General features: G+C 46.4%; 1 protein-coding gene and 1 pseudogene across 1 annotated transcript in view; both read right to left on the bottom strand.

Moving 5' to 3' along the window:
* LOC147725735 (uncharacterized) overlaps window positions 1-22,709 on the bottom strand; it is a 567,397-nt gene that overhangs the window by 393,637 nt on the left and 151,051 nt on the right. The gene's annotated exons all lie outside the window — the stretch shown is intronic.
* LOC147725736 (cryptic protein-like) lies at window positions 10,583-11,174 on the bottom strand (annotated as a pseudogene).

The raw sequence follows: 22,709 nt of genomic DNA, 5'->3' as shown, positions 1-22,709 counted from the left end.
TTAATAGCAGACCTTCCCGGTAGGATTATCGCGTACATGAAAACGTTAATGCCTGAATTACATGTAAATTGGGACAAGCTATCTGCGTGCAAGCAGAAGAAGGATGAGAATGTGTCTGACTTTTTCACGAGATTTGAGGAGACTTTCACCGATCACAGTGGTCAGGACATGGCTACCGAGGGTGGCCAGAGATTGTTTGTAGACAAATTCGTACATAATCTGCTTCCTGAACTGTGCAATAAATTGAAAGATTCAGAGAGTGCTTGGGCTGTCTCCACGTCAGCACAGATTTTAGCCACAGCCCAGTACTACGAAAATAGGCGCAAAGACGAGTTAGATAAGACAGAGAAGAAGACTAAGGAACTAAAAACTAAAGTTCTTCTCCAGCAAGCGTATCCGCCTCGCACTCCTAGTCAGCCCAATTATCAGCAACCACAGCAGTATACAAGAAACGCGCAAGGAAACGAGTTTTCCCACCAGCGTTCTCCGTATGGCCCGAATCAATGTGCATACTGCAAGGAAGAGGGTCATTTCAAAAGTAATTGTCAAGCTCTTGCACGGCGCTTAAGCGGTGTCTCCGGCGCAAGAGGTAGAGGTGTTCAACAGGCTCCTAGAGGTAGGGGCCATGGAAGTTTCCCCCAGAACACCAATTCTTTTCCGCCCCAGAATTCTATGAATAGCTTTGACCAACAGAATAATGCGTCTTCCAGGTCAGCTCAGTACTATGCAGATGACTATTACGCAGAAAACGAGAATGAGGGTAATAATTGCTAGGACAGCCATGGACAAAGAGAGGGAGTTGTTTCAGTTCCAGTAGATCAGAATGGACCTTATGTCGAGGTGACTACATCCGGAGTGTCGGAGCCATTTCTGCTGGATACTGGTGCTACAAAAAGTTCAATTATGCACTCAAAACTTCCTGGCGCACCTTTGTCTGGCTAAATGAATGTTTCAGTAGGTTTTTCTGGCGCCCCTGTTAGAAACCCGATCTCCAGCCCTATGCCCCTTTCTGTTGGCCCATGCGAATTAGAAGCACCCCTCATTCTTACCACAGGTTGTTGCGAAAATTTGTTAGGTTTGGACTTACTGAAGAGACTATATGCGACCTTGTACTGTTCTCCTTCGGGAGTACAACTTACGCTTGGTAAGAGAGTGATTTCCCCGATGTATTTGTCAAAAGAAAGGATTCCGACTGAGTTGTCATCCCTCCCAGATGTACTTTGGGCGAATGGTTCTAATGATGTGGGTCACTTAGAGATAGCACCGTATGTCATAACATTAAAAGCTAATGTTAGGTTGCCACGTATTCCCCAATATAGAATATCAAACGAATGTGAAAAGGCTTTGTTAGCGATCATCTATGATTTGATTGCGAAAGATGTCATCGAAGAGACTACAGGCAACATTTGCAACAGTCCTGTTTTGCCTGTCTTAAAGCGTACCGATCCTTCACAGCCCCCTGTGTACCGATTTGTGATTGATCTCAGGGAAGTGAATAAGATCGTTGTACCGCAGTTTCCAGTCGTTCCCGACATTACTGCCTTATTGACAATGGTTCCAGCTTCAGCCAATTGGTTTTCGGTGATTGCCCTGAAGAATGCTTTCTTCAGCATCCCGATTGCCGAGGAGAGCAGAGATATCTTCGGCTTCAATCTAGGAGGACGAAGCCTCCGCTTTAAACGCGCTCCTCAGGGCTACTGTGAGAGCCCATCGATATTCAGTCAAGCTCTGAAAACACAACTAGACACGATTGTTCAACCTGGTGGCGCGACTCTGATCCAGTATGTAGATGATCTACTGATCGCTGCAGATACTGAAGAAATCTGCAAGCAAGCCACGTTGTCATTGTTGCGTCATTTATGTGACATGAAGCACAAAGTCTCGCTTTCCAAACTACAATTTTGCCGACAAGAAGTAACCTACTTAGGTCACATCTTATTGAAGGAGGGAAGGAGACTGACCCCAGAAAGAATACAGGCGATTGCAGAACTGAGTGTCCCAAGGACACAAAGAGAAGTGCGTGCCTTCTTGGGCATTACATCGTATTGTAGACAATGGATACCGAACTTCTCACTGTTGGCCAAACCTTTGTTGGCATTAATGCGTAAAGACATACCCAATCCTTTGCCTTGGTCTGAAGATTGTCAGGCGAGTTTCCGTGAGTTGCTTGAGGCATTATGTTCGGCTCCTGTGTTGGGCAACCCCGACTACAGCAAGCCGTTTACATTATACGTCCACGAGAAGGAAGGTTGCACATTATCAGTCTTGACGCAGCACTTTGGGGACAAACAACGCCCATGTGCATATTTCTCCGCGACTCTAGACCCCGTAGCTAAGGCATTACCGAGTTGCTTGAGAGCCACTGCCGCAGTGGCTGTCTGTATTCGACAGTCCGCTGGGTTAGTCATGAATAATACCCTGACCGTAATGGTCCCACATGCAGTAGATATTTTACTAAACAGAACAAAGACACAACATCTGACTAGTGCTCGACTGTCCAGCTATGAATTGACCCTGTTAGCAAGTCACATTCACATAAAAAGGTGTGACACACTCAACCCCGCTACGTTATTACCTGTTCCAGCAAAGACAGATGAGGTCGATAAACATGATTGCTGTTTTAGGACAGAGGAAGAGACAAAAGGGAGAGTGGACTTACAGGACACTCCTCTCTCTGAATGTAATGATAATTTATGGGTTGATGGGTCATGTTTCAAGTTGCCGAATGGTGATACGACTGCAGTATATGCCGTGACAACATTACACACGATTGTAGAAACAGCTCGCATCCCCCACAATTCTGCGCAAGCAGCAGAGTTAGTCGCACTCACAAGAGCGTGCGTGTTGGCGAAAGGAAAACGAGTAAATGTGTACACTGATAGTCAGTACGCCTTTGGCGTAGCCCACAGTTTTGGAAGATTGTGGCGTGAACGTGGGTTCCTGACGTCGCACGGTGCAAAGATTCAACACGGCCAGCTAGTACACGACCTTCTCGAGTCACTGACCTTGCCCCTACAGGTTGCGATCGTGAAGTGAAGCGCGCATAGAAAGATCCGAGATGATGTTGGTCGAGGGAATGCATTTGCCGATGAAGTCGTGAAAGAGACTGCAAGGAACACAATGAGTCGGATGTATGTCGTAGGTCCATCTAGATGGACCCCTGATGTGGGTATGTGTGAGGACACCATCGAAAGCGTGAAGTCTATACAAGCTGACGCGACTGAGAAAGAGGTGAATGAATGGAGAGAAAGCAAGGGTAGGTTAGACGCGAATGGTTGTTGGGTCGAACTGTCAGAACATCAGCGATGGTTGTTACCGGATGCTTATGTGCTCGCAGTGGTAATGATGGCCCATGGAATGGCACACGTCAGTGTGAAAGGAATATGTAAGTTGTTGGCCCCGGTATGGCAGAATAGTGGTATCCCAAAATGTGCAGAGAATCTGGTCAGAAATTGTATGATATGTTTGAAGCACAATCCCGGTAGAGGAACCCCAACCCCAGCTGGTCATTTTGCACCTCCAACGTATCCGTTCGAGGTCTTGCAACTCGACTTCATTCACATGGAGAGGTGCAATAACCTAAAATATGTCCTTGTTGTCGTTTGCGCTTTCTCCAGGTGGGTAGAAGCGTACCCCCTTAAGAACAACACTGCATTTTCAACTGCCAAAGCCCTTGTCAAAGAATTCTTCCCTAGATTCGGCATGCCTAGAATTGTCTGGAGTGATAATGGAAGTGAATTTGTGGGACGAGTAATGAAGAGAGTGTGTGAGTGTCTAGGCATCCGCCAGAAGTTTCATGCTGCAAACCACCCCCAGTCGGCAGGCCTGGTAGAGTGCTATAATGGCACGTTAAAATTGAAACTGGCCAAAATCCAAGCCAGCACAGGTCTCAAGTGGCCAGACGCCCTGCCTTTGGCACTCCTGTCTACCAGGATGATTGTCCATTCTAGACTGGGACTTAGCCCACACGAGATCGTGTTCGGGCGCCCAGCAAATATATGGGGAGTACCGAGGCAAAGAAAGCTCAGTGAAATCGAGCACCCTGTACTGTTTGACTATTTGCACGAATTGACAACTAAACTGCATGCTTTACATCAACAGGTCCACAGCTCCTCTCCACCGGCACCTGATGATCCAGGCCACACTATCGAACCTGGCTCTTGGATCCTGATTCGCAACTTCAGACGAGCAAAGAACGAGGAGCCTCGCTGGACCGGACCTTTCCAGGTTTTACTGTCTACCCGCTCTGCAGTACGTGTCCACGGAAAGAAACATTGGGTGCACGGCGCCCACTGCAAAAGGGTCCCGTTGCCCCTTCCATGCGACCGATGGGTCCAGCAAGGAGTCGCTGACTCCGAGACTGAGTTTGTACAACGTTTCGTCCCCTTCAGCGATGCACGATTAAAAGGAACTGGTACTGACAAAGAGAGCGATTGTATCTTGCAAGGATCTGTGCCTCCGTCGATGCAGTTGGATACTACAGAACCTGAAACACTGTTTGAAGATCACACCGTGCCTGGAAAAGAACGATATAATCTGAGGCCAAGACCAAGGAACTGACATACCCGAATTAGTGCGATCTTCCCTTTTCCCATGAACTATTTTTGATTCCACAGCTCTCTCGCCCAGGAAACTAGCGCATTTTTGATTTTCGAACCGCCATCCGGTTCTGCTGCTAAGGCCGCGGTTGAAGTCTGAGGAGTGCAGCCGGGGACGTCTAGGTAAACGGTTCTGGTCAGTCTGAGGGAATCAACCCGGACTGGTCAGAGCGCACATCTTGGCAGAAGCAACCTCCCACCGCGGGCAGCAACCAGAGGATGGAATTTCCGAGGGTAGAGAGACCTGCTAGACACATGAACTTTGAAAAGAAAATATGTATTGCAATGGCAAGAAGACGATTTCTAGTATTGAGCATCTCAATGTTGTGTAGTACAATAATGTTTTTGACTGGCTATGCTATGTCCATCTTCCGAGTTCCATTCATACACAACACCCAGCTCACACCTCCTCCTACTGTTCCCACACACTCCTTTCACCCACTACCTGAACACGAGTCTGCCAGAAGACTAGAATTCGTAAACAGCACATTTGTCCAACTCCTCCACCAGCACCAATCTGTGATGAACACTACGAACTGTTGGATATGCGGACTCATGCCACACACTACAGATAAGGGCATCCCTTACTTTGTCCTGCCATTTAGTTACTTCGGTTCTCTGTGGGCTTTCCAGACCATGTTCCTGTTTTCCCTTGAACCATACGTTCGAGGGGAAAACTTAAACAATAAGGCGCTAGTGGCGGGAATCCGGAATATGAGTAGAGACATCGACACAGTTAGAGCCACTCCCAAAGATGAGTTTACACCATACAGTAGATGGAACATCACCAAGTATGGGATTTCCCTGAGTGAGAACCAGAAATCAAAGAAATCCTCCCCAGTCTGGGTAGTACCCCACCGTGGTCACTTATGTCTGCAAGGTATTGGCAGGGATCCCAAAGCTCAGTTGGGGAAAAGCGTATGCACAGAAACATATGTGTTTGCCTCCCGAACTTCCCCTCCATTCCCCTCCATTCTTGGCGGCTAAAGGCACCTATTTTGTCTGCCATGACAAAGCCTACACATGGTTGCCCTCTGACTTCTCGGGCACATGTTTTATCCCGTTTCTGCTGCCACCCACCTACACGGCCGGGGCAGATTACCACCGGACAAGGACAGTTAGGGGTGTCGTGAGTCAAGACGACACTGCAGGTTTTCTGCCATTTTGGGGGCCTATGGTGAACAGGAGGAACATTCGCCAATTAACGAGAATAGTTGAGTCCGCCGTGACTGAAACGGCTGGTGCCCTTGGCAACTTGACAGCTGAGCTTCAGTCGGATCGACTTATGACCCTTCAAAACCGGGTTGCCCTGGATGTCATACTTGCAGACCGTGGTGGTGTATGTAGAGTGATCCAATCTAGGTGCTGCATTTTCATCCCCGATAATGCTCCGACAGTGTACCAGGCCATCTCCAAATTACACAAAATCTCTGATTCCCTACACAGAGAAATGGGATTGGTCTCTGCTAGGGTGGTTCTGGGAACTGATCTCTGCCTGGGGATGGAAAACTCTGATCTTCATTGGGATGATCTTAGCCGTTCTGTTTATGTTCTGCCTGTTTATACAGTGCGCTCCTGCAATATGTGGCCTCTGCGCCACTTCATGTGTAAGGAAGCCTGTGTCAAGGGACGAACTGAGCAACAGAATGATGCTACAGCAGCATCTCCGTGACTTCATCAATACAGATTTGGACTCTGACTAGCGCGAGTTATTGCCTAATATGAGGGCAAAAGGAGGGTCTGTGGTACTGCAATTCTGGACCCTTCCGTTCCACCAGCCTCGGGGTCCAACACTCGTGTTAAAAAATATCGTCGTATCATGACGAATTTGGTATCTACGAACCGGTAATGATTAGGACATCATCTCTATGCGTTTGCGTCATGATTAAATGATGCTAACACCCTCGAATCTTGATTTGCATCTCGAACCCGCAGACTCCATTTTGTAAACGGCATCCATCTTATGACTTGCCCCCATATAGTCAATTGATTAAAACCGAGTTTGATCTGAAAGGACACGTCCACTGTAGCTGACTTCCCCATGACCTGGCCGAGCTGACTCCACTGCCTCCAGCCAAGCCTGTTTGGGCAGCTCCTCGCCAAGTGGCCGAGCCAGATACCATCAAGGCACAACATGTCATAAACCCTTCACTACATACAGACCCTGTTTTCATACACACACACACCTGTCCATGATTCTTGTTTATGACCCGTTTTATGATGGGAGGGTGCTCGACCTTATTGGCATTTCATCGATATCTGATGGGAGTTCTGGATTTGGCGGGGTAATCCATCACAAACTGGACATCTGAAATATGTGCTGACCAGCGTGACTTCGCTCTTTGTATTATTGTGGAAATATTTGTATTGCCATATCGTAAACTTAAGAATTCTTGCCTGCAGCTGTTATTTATGTATATAAGGAGAAGTCTGGTTCTGTAAAAACGAACAGTCTCCTGAGAACTTACGGCCCGTGTTGTCGTACTTCTAGGACGCATGTTACTTGGTTGCAGCCAATAAAACCCGATCACTGACTTCATCTAGAAGACTCTGTGTTTCTGTAAGTCCAGAACAGGGAGAACCTAGAGGTCTTCGGGTGTGGTCCCCTGGCACCACTGGGTCTCTAAAAACCCGGCACCTCAACGTGGAGCAATTAATAAACTTCTTAGGTCTAAGGATGGTTCAGATGATTTTCCTACTAAGGCAATTGAACCTCCTATAAAAAAGAAAGAAAAATCGAAGGTTCCAAGCGGCCGACGAGGTCTTAAAAAGGCTCTAGAGTACCATGAATGGAAGTGATCTAATAATTCAGTCTCAACGTGCTCAAAAGGGGTTACAAAAGGAAGTCCATTGTGCAAGTGGGTCACTCAAAAGGGGAGGTCAAAACTTTGATATCTCACCTTCCAATGTCTGCCCTACCAGTCATTCCACATAATCAAAAGAGAATGGACACTTGTAACTACGTTACAGTAGATTAATTGGATCACCCTCATAAACGCTATGTATACTTTGCGGTTTATATCGTTTTTCCGTCCCACATACGCGTTAAGGCATTATCATTGGGTGCCCCAAATTTGTGCTGTATGCCAGCCTCAAGCCTGAGGCAACCTCTGGTGTAGCGTAGTAGTGTCCAGAGATATGTATATACCCGAGAGGAGAAGGTTAAATTTACATAAAACAAGCTTTCACCTGGTTTGAACTTTAAATGCCAGGGATGAAATTTTGTTGTTAAAAACAAAGGGTATAATCACAGATCGTGTTACTGGATCTTTTTATATCACTTTAGACAAAGTCAACATGTTTCTGCCCCATCTCGCCCAGCCGGGTCTAACACAATTTGTGTGGTATATAGTGTTTTTTTGTTACCACTCAGTTTCTAAGTAGGTATGATGTACCTTTGGTAGATTATTACCACGTCTCAACAGGAGCACAGGACTCTCTGGTCCTAAGCCGCACTTTGGAACTTCTCTGCGTCTGGTGCTGGCTCTGCCACTGGCCCTACCAGTCAGTCTAGCCTACCTGTTCCAGGACAGGGCAGACATTCACAGTCAGACTGCAACTTTAACCCCCAATATCACTCTCAGACCTGAAGTCAGTGGGGGTCACGGGGGAGCCCCTGACTCTCCAGGCATTATACCTCCTGGGTGCTTCACACCGGCAGCACTCGTAGCATGGGATAACACTTCTAGTCAAATAGATACATTTGGTTTAAAAGTGCTGTCTTTGTCTAACATTCTAAAGTTTCTGCAGGTGCCAAGAACAGACGCACCAGAACATTATGCACAATTTAGAGTAGACGGTTCGGCTTTACAGAAGTCACTGTCGGAAGTAACTAGCAAGGTGGCGGTGCTCACTTCGGAAATGGCAGAGCTTCAACAGCGAGTGACTGAGGCTGAGAAAGTTGGCTCAGCCGCTGCAAAGTCAATCAGGACACACAAGAGTCAACTAATGTTTGTTCAAAGAAAGGTAGATGATTTGGAAAATCAGCAATGCCGAAACAATATGAGGGTTTCTTGAATAACCGAGGGTAAAGAAGGTCATCCAAGAGCTTTCATAGTTAAACTGTTTCAACAAGCATTTCCAAATTTGACAGAATGGGACATATACTCACAGGTACATCAAGCTCATCTGCTTCCTATCTTTTTGACCATTAGCGATAATGGGGTAACCCTGTGTCCCTCAGAACCTGGGTATGTATGATATAAGAACAATGGTTCTGTTGGGCAATCACAATTGCTTTGCTTACTGTATACAATTTACAAACGTGTCAAAAACTATTTCAATACAGAATTGATCACAACCATAGGGAGCACACCAAAGGAACAATTTTTCAACGTGAAGTTATTTACTAACAGGCACATGCATCATTGTTGGCTTTTGCGATTTCTTAATTGCGATTTTTAAGGAATCGCAAAAGCCTATGCATGAAGAAATCGCTAAAAAATGTGCAATTTCTAAACATTCCTTAATTGCGACTCGCAAATTACGAGTTGCAATTAAGGAATGCCTTCCCATTCATTCCTATGGGCCAAGAGGCCCATAGGAATGAATGGGAAGACATTCTAAATTTGCGATTCGCAATTAGCGAATCGCAAATTGAGAATGCGATTTCAAGGGTGCAGGGGTGTCCAATGAATGTCAGCAGACCTACATGCCAAGAACAGATGCATACTGGTAAGTAGCATTTGCAGTTCGAGGCATGTGGGCTGCTGAATTCATATCTTAGCATAGACTGTATAGCAGTTTCTCCTCTAGCGGTGGTCACGTGAATCAGCTGCAGTTATTAATCTTTAATGTAGCAAAAGACATTTAACACCCCACCTTTGAACCTGCAATGAAGAAGTTCTCCAGAAAGCAACAAATGGTGCTTTTGTGCTTAAATAACACCCTTGTGACAGAATAACCGAAGAGGCCCATGTATTAAGTGTGAGCAAGAGTACCAAGGAGATAGGTCAACAGTCTAACTTCAGTACCATTAATCAGGTCAAAAGGAATAAACACTGGGCACCCAGAATCAGGCCCAACCTGGAAGTACCTTCCTTCCCTTAACAAGGAGGTGTTGCCAGCATCAGTACGCCCGCTCTTGCTTCAAGGTAAATTGCACCACCCCAAGTTGATGCCCCAAGTTGATGCGAATTTTCAAGGAATGGACCCTTGAATGCACCAGCAGGAAGAAGCACAAAACTCCTTGAAAGTAAATCATTGGTGCAACTCTCAATCACTGTCTTTTCCCATCATACACTGCCACCACAAAATAAAATCATTTGCCATACATGCACGTATGAACAGAAACACTCATCTACTCCAAGGCTGCGTTGCAAAGCATGCACTGTATCAAGAGAACTACGATGCAGGAAAGGGGTAGGACCAATACATTTAAAGAGGAGGATGAAATGTCAGGGGGGACTAATCCCCAGACACTTTGCAGTGTTATGGCTATTCTCGGAGTTCGAATTTGAGTGTAATTAATTTACGCATGCATGTTTGTGTCCTGAAATCAAGGTCATTTGATTGAAATTGGAAGCCCTTATTTAAAAAGAAATCATAGGGAGGAGAGCCTGCCATGAGCAGCATTTAAATGGTGGCAATGTGATGAGTAGAGTGAAATGTATAAAAAGTTACAAACCTCAGAAAAAACTTCCTAGAAACAAATTCTATCAACATTTTAACACAGCACTCACAAATGTTTGTCACTCCCCCTCTGGTAAAGCCAACACTGATGCACTCTAAACAATTACAAGAGGGGAAAATTGACATGCAAGTATTTGTTAGATGTAAAAAAATCGAAAAATAAATAACCACGTTATACATTTTAGAGTTTATCTATTCTTCCTCTGGAAGAAAAAATTATTTGTGATGACAGATCTTTCAGACTTATGCAGACAACATTACAACATACACAAAATCGCTCCCTTAACCCCCTCCCAACCCACACCAACATATGTACTCTAGGAAGAATGGCAGCACCCACGCTGGGCCATAGGTTAATGAAACATCCACACAAATCGATAGAACACAAAGTGTGTCAAGATCAATGCTTGTTGGGTCAACGTATTGCTCCCAGATTTCAATCCCAAAATTTCATCTTCATACTTTATCTGATCGCAGCCATCTTGGAATTTCAAGAAGCAGTGCATGACTCCGAAAACGCATCTGCAGAAAGAGCAGCCCTTTTCCAACCAGTCTCCTTAACGAACTGAGCCACAGTCGCTGGTGCGAATATGGAATATAAAACTTACAGAACCTCCCTGTGAAGTGTTTGGTGCATGCGCAGAAACTTCCTAAAATGCAGGTGCCCCAATTTTTTCAGCATTGTCTGTCCAGTGACTGACTCTCAGTGAGCCCGGGGAAGGGGATGGCTTCGGCAAAATCCTGCGCCTTTCCACCTTTGTGGGCATTTGCTTGGCCGCCGACGTTCCTTAGGGCCATAGAAGTTTCCCGTGGCTTCCGGAAGCGCACACGGAGGTCCAGGCCCTGTTGGGCACCTGGGGCCACCGATAACAGCCCATCTACTAGAAGCAGCATTGGCACAATATGAACTACAATATAAAAAGACATTAACAAAACCTGGTTCATTACTTTATCTTCACTCCAACGTGCTCTGAATGACGCTCTGGAATGATTCACGCAAAAACCTGCAGTTATTTGAAAAAGAGTTTTAAGGACAGCCTGGCCTACAGCAGCGTGCTGCTTTGCTTGCACGTCAACACAGTAGTGTTTAGTGAAGTGTGTATGGTAGACCATGTAGCCGCCCTACATATGTCTTCTAAGGGGATATTTCCTAGGAAAGCCATGGATGCCCCCATTTTCCGCGTTGATTGTGCTCTTGGGGGAATTGTTAAAGTGCGCTTTGCCTCTTGATAGCATATTTGAATGTATTTAACTATCCATCTGGCTAGTCCTGCCTTGGAAATGGGATTACCTTTATGTTGTGGTGAAAAAGCATCAAATAGTTGCTTTGTCTTTCTGAAAGATTTTGTTCTATCAACATAATATAGCATGGCTCTTTTAACGTCTAGGGTGTGTAGAGAGCGTTCAGCCACGGATTGCGGGTTCTGAAAGAACACTGGCAATTCTATGGACTGATTGATGTGGAAAGTACGAAGCACTACTTTATTGAGGTGTATTTGCATGAAAGGTTCTTGAATGGTTAGTGCTTGTAGTTCACTCACTCGCCTGAGGGAGGTAATAGCAATTAAAAATGCCACCTTCCATGTTAAGAATTGAAGTTTGCATGAATGAAGTGGTTCGAAGGGGGGGGGCCCCATGAGTCTGGTAAGTACTATATTTAGGTTCCAGACTGGAGACGGTGGATGCTTTGGAGGGATAATTCTTTTAAGTCCTTCCATAAAAGCTTTGATAGGTGGTATTTTGAACAGGCAGACATGTTGTCTGTTTTGAAGATACGCTGCTATAGCAGCAAGGTGTAGCCTTATGGAAGAGTATGCTAGATTACATCTATGAAGATGAAGCAGATAACAGATTACGTTCTGGATGGAGGCATCCAATGGATTGATTTGCTTATTATTACAATATATTACAAATCTTTTCCATTTAGCTGCGTAGCATGCTCTGGTAGTGGGACGCCTTGCTTCTTTGATAATGTTCATGCAGTGTGGAGGCAAGTCAAGATATCCAAACTCTAAGATTTCAGGAGTCAGATCTCTAGGTTCATCTGACTGGGATCTGGGTGCCTGATTTCTCCATGGTTCTGTGTTAGTAGCTGTGGCAATAGGCGCAGTTTTTGATGGGGAACTACTGAGAGTTCTAGGAGTGTCTTGTACCATGGCTGTCTTGCCCATGTGGGAGCAACCAGGATCATTGTAAGGGACTGTTGCGTTAGTTTGCGTGCCACTAATGGAATAAGTGGGGTTGGTGTATAAGCGTACGCAAATCTGCCTGACCAGTTCATCCATATCGCATTGCCCTGTGACAAGGGGTGTGGGAACCTGGCGGCAAAGGTCGGGCATTTTGAGTTTTCTTTTGTGGCAAACAGGTCTATGTCTGGATGTCCCCACTTTTGGAAGAATGGGTGGAGAACTTGAGGATGAATCTCCCATTCGTGTATTTGCTGATAGTGTCGGCTCAGTAGGTCTGCTATCTGGTTGTCTATTCCTGTGAGGTGTTCTTCCAGGTGATAAATGTTTTGAGGAATTGCCCACTTCCATATGCTCTGTGCTTGGTGAGATAGCTGCAGAGAGTGTGCCCCTCCCTGATTTTTATTTATTTTTTAATATATATTTTTATTTTACGTTTTGCACACATTGTACATTATTGTATCATTTAACATAGTACGTCTGAGCATAAACGTTATACATATACAGTACAAATTCATAACAGATAATATACATTACAATGTATTATAGCGCCCGAACCTTCTGGGCCTATAATACAGCAAAACCGATAACCACCACCACCAAAAAATAAAGTATAATGACAATGCAGACGTGTGGTGATTTAGCAAGCTCAATGTAGACCCAGTCCCTCCTTCCAGCTAGTTACAGGCTCCCATATTCTCAGACCTAACATCCTCCCTCTCCGGCCTTTCCGTGCATATATGTTTTTCTCTAAATTATATGCTGCCAACAGATTAGCCAACCATATTTGCATTGCTGGAGGATTTTTATCCAGCCAAGCCCTAGCTATGGTTAACCTATACACTGCCATTGCGATAAACATAAATTTCCTCTGCGTGTTATCAACTTCTGGACAGATCCCCAGCAGAATCTAGGTGGGAGTGAGTGTTGTTTGTATACCCAATGATTTACCCAGAAAGCCCTCTATATCTCTGATCAGCGTATGTAATTGGGGACAGGTAGCAAAAATATGAACGCTATCTGCTTCAAGAGAATTGCAACGAGGACAGGAGATACCTGTAGTGCCACCCCACATTGCTATCCTAGCTGGGGTAAAGTACAGTTAATATGGGGTTTTATAGTGTTGAGACTGTAGGGGGGATGAACAAAGGATTGTACGGCCCAGATCCAATGATTCTCGAAACCAATCTGGTTCACCGCCCAATTTCTCAGCCCATTTGTTACAGTATTTTTCCATGTCATAAGATTTCCCTTTTACCAAATTTGCATAGAAGGATCGGATCGTGCGATCCCCAGAAAGCTTTATTTCCTCCAGAATCTTATTCCTACCAAATCCGGCTGGCCCACCCTGCTTATTACTTAACAAACTCCTGAGCTGGAGGTATTTAAAGAAACCCCTTCTGTCAATGCCAAATTTATTAGTTAATTCTACAAACTGTACCACAACCTCTGAGTCTATCAAATCACCAATCTGTACAATCCCCTTGTCCGCCCACCCTGCCATTGTTGAATCTGCAAAAACTACCGGAGGGAATGACCTGTTCTTATACAACCTAGTGTATCTGTTGTATCTCCCTAATACTGATTTTTTTAAAAAGGCATTCCAAATCTGCACTGACCGTCTTGAACCTTGTCCTCTTGAAGTATCCAAAATCAATGCAATTTAAAAAACAATTTTCTGCCTCTGCCCCTTAGACTGCTGTATAGACTTCCGTGGAGAAGCTTGTAACTTTTTGATCAAGACCACCACCTCTAATCAGTCCCTGCATATACTGTATGGCTGCTGCCCAATAATAAAGTCTAAAATCAGGGCACCCCACCCTCCAGTCTATCTCGGGAGGGAGATAAACCTATTGGCCCTTCGTGTCTTACCATGCGCCCAAATACATTTATTCAAAATTACCTCCAATGCGTTGAACCATCTAGCTTCAAAATATAAAGGGATGGACCTAAACAAATTAAGAAACTTGGGCAGGATCAGCATCTTTATAACATTAGTGCAGCCCACAAGCGATAGATGCAAATTATTCATCCTCTCCAGATCTGTTTTTACCCTGGACATTAGTGGGGCCATATTATTTTCTACCATAATATCACGATTTGCCGAGATTGCCACTCCCAGATATACTGCCGAACCATCAACCCTTGTATCATTGCACCTAGAATATCTATTTTCCACTATCTGTGTCTTAGATCTATTCAGACTGTATCCAGAGACCTGCCCAAACAACTGAGCCTCAGTTTCCACCTCCCTAATAGCCAGTGTCGGGTTTTAAAATGGCCACATCATCAGCGTAAGCCAAAGTTTTTACCATGCAGCCATTTACCCTCATTGATGGGATCTCGGGATTCCTTTCTAACCGACGCAGGAGCGGATCCAGATTAAGCGCAAACAGCAGGGGGGATGAAGAGCAACCTTGCCTAGTCCCCCTACTGATCTTAACTGCTGCAGAATGCCCCCTATTGACCCTGATCTTAGCTGTTGGTTCTTTATATAAAGTCTGTATAGCTTTTATATAGCCTTCACATATGCCACTCCACCTCATAGCTAGCGCTAAGTAGACCCAGGAGACCCTATCGAACGCCTTCTCTGCGTTTAGGAACAACGCTGCCACAGGGTCTCCCAGGAAACCTGCCGCATTGAACATTGTAACCACCTGCCTAACATGCTGCGTAGTGCCTTTACCAGGTATAAACCCATGTTGTGAGGGGCTTACCAAACACTCAATGACCCCCGATAGTCTCTTTGCCCAAATTTTTGAATATATTTTTGCATCGGCATTCATTAATGTGATCGGCCTGTACGAGCCTGGTGCCGTCGGAGGTTTCTCTTTTTTTGCTATCACAATAATATCTGCACCCCCCCCATGACTCAGGAATCGATTCCCCCCTCTGTGCCTGTAACATAATGTTAAGCATATCCACTAGGAGCACTGCTTGAAATACTTTAAAAAACTCCACCGGAATCTGATCCGGGCCTGCTGCCTTACCCGAGGGGAGGCTACCCAGAGCTGAAATAAGTTCCTCTAATTGGAATATAGCGTCTAGCCCCTCCTTATCTTCCTCGGGCATGAGTGGGGGAAGTATATCCCTAAGATACCTTTCTATCTCCACCGACCCCCCGTAGTGTCAGAGGCATATCAATCTGTATAAAATTGCCTGAAGACTTCCCTCACCAGGTCAGCATCAGTGACAGAATTACCCTGGGCGTCTATGATCTCCTTGATGTCAGATGTTGCTACTCTCTGCCTAATCCGTATAGCTAAAATATGGCCCACTCTCTCACTTAGCTCATATGCATTCTCCTTTTTAACCAGATAGTTCTCTGCTGTTTTCTTAGCGATTCCTTCTAAGGCTTCTGCTCTGAGCGCTATAACTTTAAGCAAGTGTTGATCCAGCGGGGAATGCTGCTGTATAGCTACTGCTAATTCTTCTTCCACTTTCAGGAGCTTTTGAGGTAATTCTTCTGCCTTTGCCTTCTCCTTCTTCTGTTTGGACAATACGAATCTTAGTGTCTTCCCCCTGACCCCGTCCAATACCACCCCCGGTGATGCTGTCCCTCTATTGATGTCCCAGAAGCACTTAATCCATGCTTCCATATATAAAAACAGCTAGGAGGTCTTTTAGTTTTCCAGAAATACTGGGCGAACTTCCTAGGTGGCCGCAAGGTAATATATTAATCGGTAGTCAGTTTAGGCAATGAGGCGAGCGGTAATACCTCTGAACCGCTCCAATGAGGACCAGCAAGCTGATCCACAACAACAGAAAAAACAACTATGCCCCTGCACTATAAACATTCAGTGAGTAAATAGTAATAACAGTGTAATAACAGTGTAAGTTTTTAGAAAAATAATTAAGGCATTAGGACAAATCTAAACATTTAGTGAATCTCCGAGAATGAGTATATGTGCATGGAGATACATAGGTGGAGATACAGTCTGTTCTTGGTGTAGTCACTTCTGTTTATTGTTCCATTTCAAAAGCCAACACGTGTTTCATCGCAGGGAACAAACTGCGAATCTTCAGGGGTTGATTGAAAAAAACTTTTGGGACTAAATACAATCCATGCGGATGTCTAGTCCTCTATCCCTTTTATGGTAATGAAATTTAAGGAGATGGCCGGTCAGTGTGCAGACTCTGTTCAGTGTCCTCGTAGGAAAATGTTATCGTAGAGGTTCGTTATCCACCTATGTATCTTTAATAATTTCAGGGTTTTTTTGGTTAAGTTTGAGATGGTTCGAGTGGAACCAGGCTTGGATTTTGATGAGGGTGTTGTTGAGGTGGAGGAGGTCCGCATGGGTTTTTATCTTGTGGTAGAGTTGTTTATCGTCGGCGTAAAGGTGATAGTTAATCCCTGCTTGTTTGAGAATGAGGGTGAGAGGTTCCATGAAGAGGTTAAAGAGAGAGGGAGATAGTATGGATCCTTGTGGAACTCCTAGAGAGATGGGGGAGGGGTTCGAAAGGCAATTGTGGATTTTAATTTGCTGAGCGCGGTGCTGCAGGTATGAGACAAACCAATTATGAGTCATGCCATTAAGGCCGAATCGTTCTTTAAGGACTTTGAGAAGAACAGAGTGGTTAACGGTATCGAACGCTGCGGAGAGATCGAGGAGGATCAGTAGGCTAGATTCGCCATTGTCGAGGGAGTGGTGAATGTCATCTATAATGTTAAGCATGGCGGTTTCGGTGCTGCAGCCTTTCCTGAATCCTGATTGAAGAGGGTCAAGTAAGTTAAAAAGTTCAATGTGTCTGTCAAGCTGAAGAAGGACACATTTTTCAAGGGCTTTAGAGAGGAGGGGCAAGTTGGAGATAGGACGGAGGTTGTTGAGGTCATTAGGGTCAGCCGTAGGGTTTTTAAGAATGGGGGTGATTTGTCCCAGTTGAAGGGAGGTGGGGACACAGCCAGTGGCTAGGGAGGTGTTTATGATCGAGGTCCAGGCAGGTTTGATGATATGTTTGAGGTTTTGGACGAGTTTAGAAGGGAGGGGGTCTTTAGTGTGGGAGGAGGGTTTAAGTTTTGCAATGATGTCAAAGACATCTCTTTCAGTGACTGGCTGGAAATTATGCCAAGCGGCGTTATTTTTAGGGCGAGTGTTGGGGGGATTAGAATCTTGGAGGGTGGAGGGAAAGGAGGGGGGAGTGAGATCAGTATTATGGAGGGTCATGGAGGGGGCAGGAAGCAGGTGTGGTAGGGGTGTGGTAAATTAAATTTACTTATTACCTCATTTCTGAATTTCTATGCTTAATAAATCATAATTTCTTGTCACTGCAAAGCGAGGAGTCCGTGGTGCTCAAATGAAGGAGGAGGAGACCAATAACTCGAGTTAAGGGGAGCGCTTCCAGCACCAAGCGGGCACAGGAGCAATCTCTCAAGTCCCTCTCTTGAAGTGGGGGTCTTTATTTTTAACAGCAGAACATTTTATATAGTCTTGGTCACGAGGCAAAATAGAGGAACAAACAGGTCGTGGCAGATAGAGGAACAAAGATCAGCAAGAGGAGCAGAGTGTGAAGAAATGGGGGCTTGTCTTAGGCTTCGTGAGGGGACTTGCGATGTGAAATAGTCTGACAGTTGGAAGGGGGAGGCTTCCTCATTTGGGGTTTGTGCTCATGCTTCATGTCAAGAACAGGAACCATCTTGTGTAAAACTGTAGCTATCTTGCTGGTTCTGGATATTGGCTGAACCACAAGAGTCAAAAAGAGGAACTATCTTGTGTAAAACAGAGACCATCTGCTCTCTGGCTTGCAGTAACTATTTCTTAAAACAGGAGCTATCTGCTGGTTCTGGGAATTGGCTGAAGCACAGGAAGGGGTGGTCAATGAACTAAGATGCCAGGTGCAGGGTGTCTTAAAGTTAAGAACAGGAACTATCTGCTGCTGGTTCCCAGAATTGGCAGAACCACAGAAATGTGTGGTCAATGAAGGGGGTGCCAAAGGCAGGGTGTCTTGCTTATGGGTCTGAAGACAAAATGGAGGATACACACAAAATGGGTGCTTGTCTGAATGAGAAAAATGGCTGTCAGGCAGAAACAGGGAAATGATGGGGCACAATTGTCAATTTTATTTCCACAGGGGGGATGTGTAGTATGGAGGTAGGGGTCAGAGTCGGCAGGAAGGATTGCTCTATTTTCGCAATTTTTTCAGAGAAAAAGAGGGCTATTTCTTCGCATCTGGCCATCGAGGCCATAAATACAGGCGGAGCGGCTGAGGTTTGATTGCGAACAATGTTGAACAGTTCTCTGGGTCTGTTTTTGGCTTGGTCAAGTTGTGTTCTGAAAAAGTATGCTTTTTGTTTAAAGATGTGTTTTTTGTAGGAGGATCTTGCAAGTCTGAGGCGAGCTAGGTGCAAGGGGGAAGGGTGCAGTCTCCATGTTCTTTCCGTCTGTCTCAGTGAGCGTCTTTCATTGTTAAGCTCCGTATTAAACCATGATTTGGAAGGAACGGTTCTTTGTTTTTTGAGCTTAAGCGGGGCCAGGAGGTCTAGGGTTTCAACAACTGCTTTGTTGTAGTGTTCTGTAAGCTCATTTGCATTAAGTGAGGGCGGGATGGCGAGAAGTTGGGCATGGAGTTTGGATTCCAGTACATCCGGGGGGATATTATTCAAATTTCTGGTCAGTTTCGAGGGTTTAGTGTTTTTCGTGGGCAGGGGAGTGGCAGAGACCGCTATAGAGAACAGTATGAGATGGTGGTCGGACCAGTCGATGGGAACAATGTTGGATAGGAGGGCTAGATATTTGCTAGTAATTATGGCATCTAGGATTGCTCCTTTGGAATGGGTCGGGGAGTGACAGAGTTGCTCTAGGTCATTGATCTCGAGAAGGTTGGAAAGGAGGGTGATATAGGGGTCGCTGGGCTCATTCCGGTGGAGGTTAAGGTCTACCAGGAAAATGTTGAGGGAATTGGAAAGTGAGGATTGAGTAAGAATGTTGGATAGCTCATCAACGAAGGGATGAGTATTGCCGGGAGGGTTATATATGTTGTGAAGGCGAATGGGTTGGGAGCCGTGAATTTTGAGTTCAGCTTCAAGGTATTCAAGGGTGGAGTAATTAGTATTATTGACCAGGGAAATTTGTAGTTCCTCTTTGAAGATGAAGGCAACACCACCGCCAATTCGGATGGGCCGGTCTTTCCTGAGAATAGAATAGCTCGGAGGGGCTAGGAGGTCCAGGATGCTTTCCGTTAGGAACGCAATGTCGATGGATTCATTAAGGATAGTTTCTGATATTTCAGTGGCATGTCGCACAGCGGACCGACAATTAACAAGCATGCAGGAAAGAGGTTTCGGGGGAGTTTTGGGGGGTGGAAGGGAGTGGATGACTGTGAGTTGGGGAGGAGGGCTAGGTGAGCGAGGTGAGCTGGGAGTTCGGCTAGTCCCCAGTATGACAGGGATGCTGGAGGCCGGGGGAGGCTGGAGATTAGTGGGTTAGCGGTGAGGGTAGTGGTGAGGGTAGGATTTGCAGAGGTCGAGGATCTCCATGGGGGAGAGGAGGCAGGAGGTGCAGAGAGGTCTGTGTGTGCGGCAGTGTAGAGGAGTCATGCAGAACGGTTTGGGGGAGCGGGATTCATATGTCTAGTACGAGCGCAGTTTAACCGAAGTGGGAGGGCTCCATTTTTGAGGGAATAGAAATCAGATCTAAGATGAGCGAGATCTCCTGTGAGAGTGGCGAGATCGTGTTCAATGTTGCAAAGAGAGTTAGATATAAGACTAAGGTGGGATATTGGAGAAGGGGGAGGGAGCGGCACGGGATGAGCGATGTACGTCATAGGGGGTGGTTTGCTGTTGGGAGGGAGGTTGGGGGTCCTAGAAAGGGAGATGGGAGGACTGTGGTAGTAGAGCAAGAGGAGGGGCATGGAGGGGGAAGGTGGGTATGTGGTCATCGAGAGTGAAGAAGGAGGAAATGGAGGAGCAGGAGTGTTCGGAGGAGCGGTGAGGGACGGGTCGGGAGGGGGGGAGCCATGATAATCAAAGGGAGAAAGGATGGGTCTAGGGGGGGGGGGTGAAGGGGCGGTTCTGGAATAGAGTGAGAGACGGTTCGGGTTGGTGGGTGCATTGAGTTTCGGGGGGACAGAGGATGTGTTTGGGTGAGGAGGAATAAGGTGGAGTAAGAGTAGAAGGGGAAGGGCAGTGAGAGTCAGAAAGGGGGTGGGGGATAGCACTCGCGGTGTGGGGAATGAGTGGAGAGGGAGGGCAGGTCGGATGAGTGGGGGATTGGGAGCTTTGGGGCGTAGGGAGGATCAGGGGAAGAGGAGGGTCCATGGCAGAAGGCCGGGCCGGGGGGATGCGGGGGGGTGGGGGGTGGGGGGGGTCAGCAACTGTGCGGCATTGTTGGACGTGTACATGGCCAGCAGTTGTAGGTCATTGTTGGTCGTGGACATATCTGCAGAGGGGAGTAAAGGATAAGGGAGTGGGCTTAAAGTGGAGGGCAAGGGGAGAGAGGGGGGAATGTTGTTGGGGGAATTATGAAGTTGGATGGTCAGCAATTGTAAGGCATTGTTGGCTGTGGGCACATCAGCAGAGGGGAGTATAGGATGAGAGAGAGGGGTAAACGAGGTGGGCAAAGGATGTGAGGGGGAGGGTTATTAGCGGAATTGTGAGGCTGGATGGTCGGCAATTGTAAGGTATTATTGGACATGGGCGCGTCGGCGGAGGGGAATATAGGATGAGGGAGAGGGGTTAAGGGGGAGGGCAAAGGATGAGAGGGGGGAAGGTTATTAGCAGAGTTTTGAAGTTGGATGGTCAGTGATCTGAAGTGTAATTCAAAGAAGTTAAGGTGGGGAACGGCCGCTTGGATGAGGATGTTACCGGTTTTAAAAATGGAGATATTGATTTCCCCAGGACAGGTAGATGAGGGAGAAGTGGATAGTTTATGGCCATGGTGGATTTTGAGGGACTTCGTGACTGGGAGAGATTGTAGGAAAGTGCTTTTCCATTTAGAGGGGCGTTTGGAATAGAAAATGTAGTTGGTAATAATAGGGGCGGTCAGGCTGTAATAGTTGTCCACGATGAGAGTTTCAGGGTTAAGGACGAGAAGGTTTTGTTTGAATTTTTTTCTTGCGTATTTCGAGAGATTGGGGGGGTAGAGAATGGACCAGGAGTTCGGGCCATGTTGGGATAGCTGAAGAGGAGGCATAGTAGGGGATAGTGGTAGGTTATGAATATAGGTGCATGTAATAGGACATCGGGTGATAAAGGCCTATCGGGGTCATGACAAGGAAATAACAAGGCTGGTCATATAAATAAACAAATTGAGGGGCGAAATTCAAGATAAGGCCGCTAGGTGGCGCTCAAGGCTAGAAGGTCTGAAAGGAATAAGACTATAGCTGGTTATATAAAATAAGCATTGAGGGGCAAAGTTCAGGATAGGACCACTAGGTGGCGCTCAATGTAGTGCGCAGTCTAGTGTTGCACGTCACGTAGCCAACGTGACGTGCGTGGCGGCCATGTTGGGATGCGCGCGCAGGGTGCAGCGCTAGGAGGGAAGCGCGAGAGCCGGCACGGGCAGGACAGGCTCGGCGCTCTTCAGGGACATAAGTTAAATAAATCCCCTTTACAGCATATCGGCTCCAGAGTGATTATTGGGAGGGAGACCAACATCACAGTGGCGACGAGGGTGGGATATGCAGACCCCCCCCCACCCCCCCCCTACACACAGCACTGAAGGAACAACATCCACACCAGTGCAGTGGTCAAGGAGCAGCAGTGCCAGGCAGGACCACAAGGCCAGGACAGAACAAGGAGCTACCAAGCACCCTGAAGAGCGTGGCAGAGCCCCTAGGAGCCCAGAAGAGCAGCACAGACAACCCTCTGTGAGTAGACCGGTCCAGAACCGCGACAGAAAGCGCGCCAAATCACGCTGCGACCCATAGGACAAGGGGGACCGCGCTGGATACCTCGAAAATACGTGAGGGGGCTGAGGCAGGAAGTCCCCGACCCCAAGCACGCAAGGAAGAGCAAGACAACACGCCAGGAAGCCCTAGCAGCCAAGGAAGTGCGCAGCTGAAGGCCAAGGGCGAGAAGATGAGTGCGCAAGCGGGGTACGCGATGGCGCCGGTGCAGTTCCTGCCCAGACCGGGAGAACCACTCATGAAATGGGAGGACTGGAGAGAATATATCGACAATTTCATCGGAGTTTTAGAAGACGAAAACGAAGAACAATTCAAACCTACTAGAAAAAAACACATCTTGCTACTGAATTTAGGCCCAGAAGGCCTGAGGATCTACAAGAGCCTAGTTCCAAAACAGAGAGCGGCCACAGACGACGATGTGTATGCCCACGCGATGGAGGACCTAAATGAA

The sequence above is a fragment of the Lissotriton vulgaris genome, chromosome 3_2 (genome assembly GCF_964263255.1).
Source record: "Lissotriton vulgaris chromosome 3_2, aLisVul1.2, whole genome shotgun sequence".
NCBI lineage: Eukaryota > Metazoa > Chordata > Amphibia > Caudata > Salamandridae > Lissotriton > Lissotriton vulgaris.
This window is presented reverse-complemented; position numbering and strand designations above follow the sequence as displayed.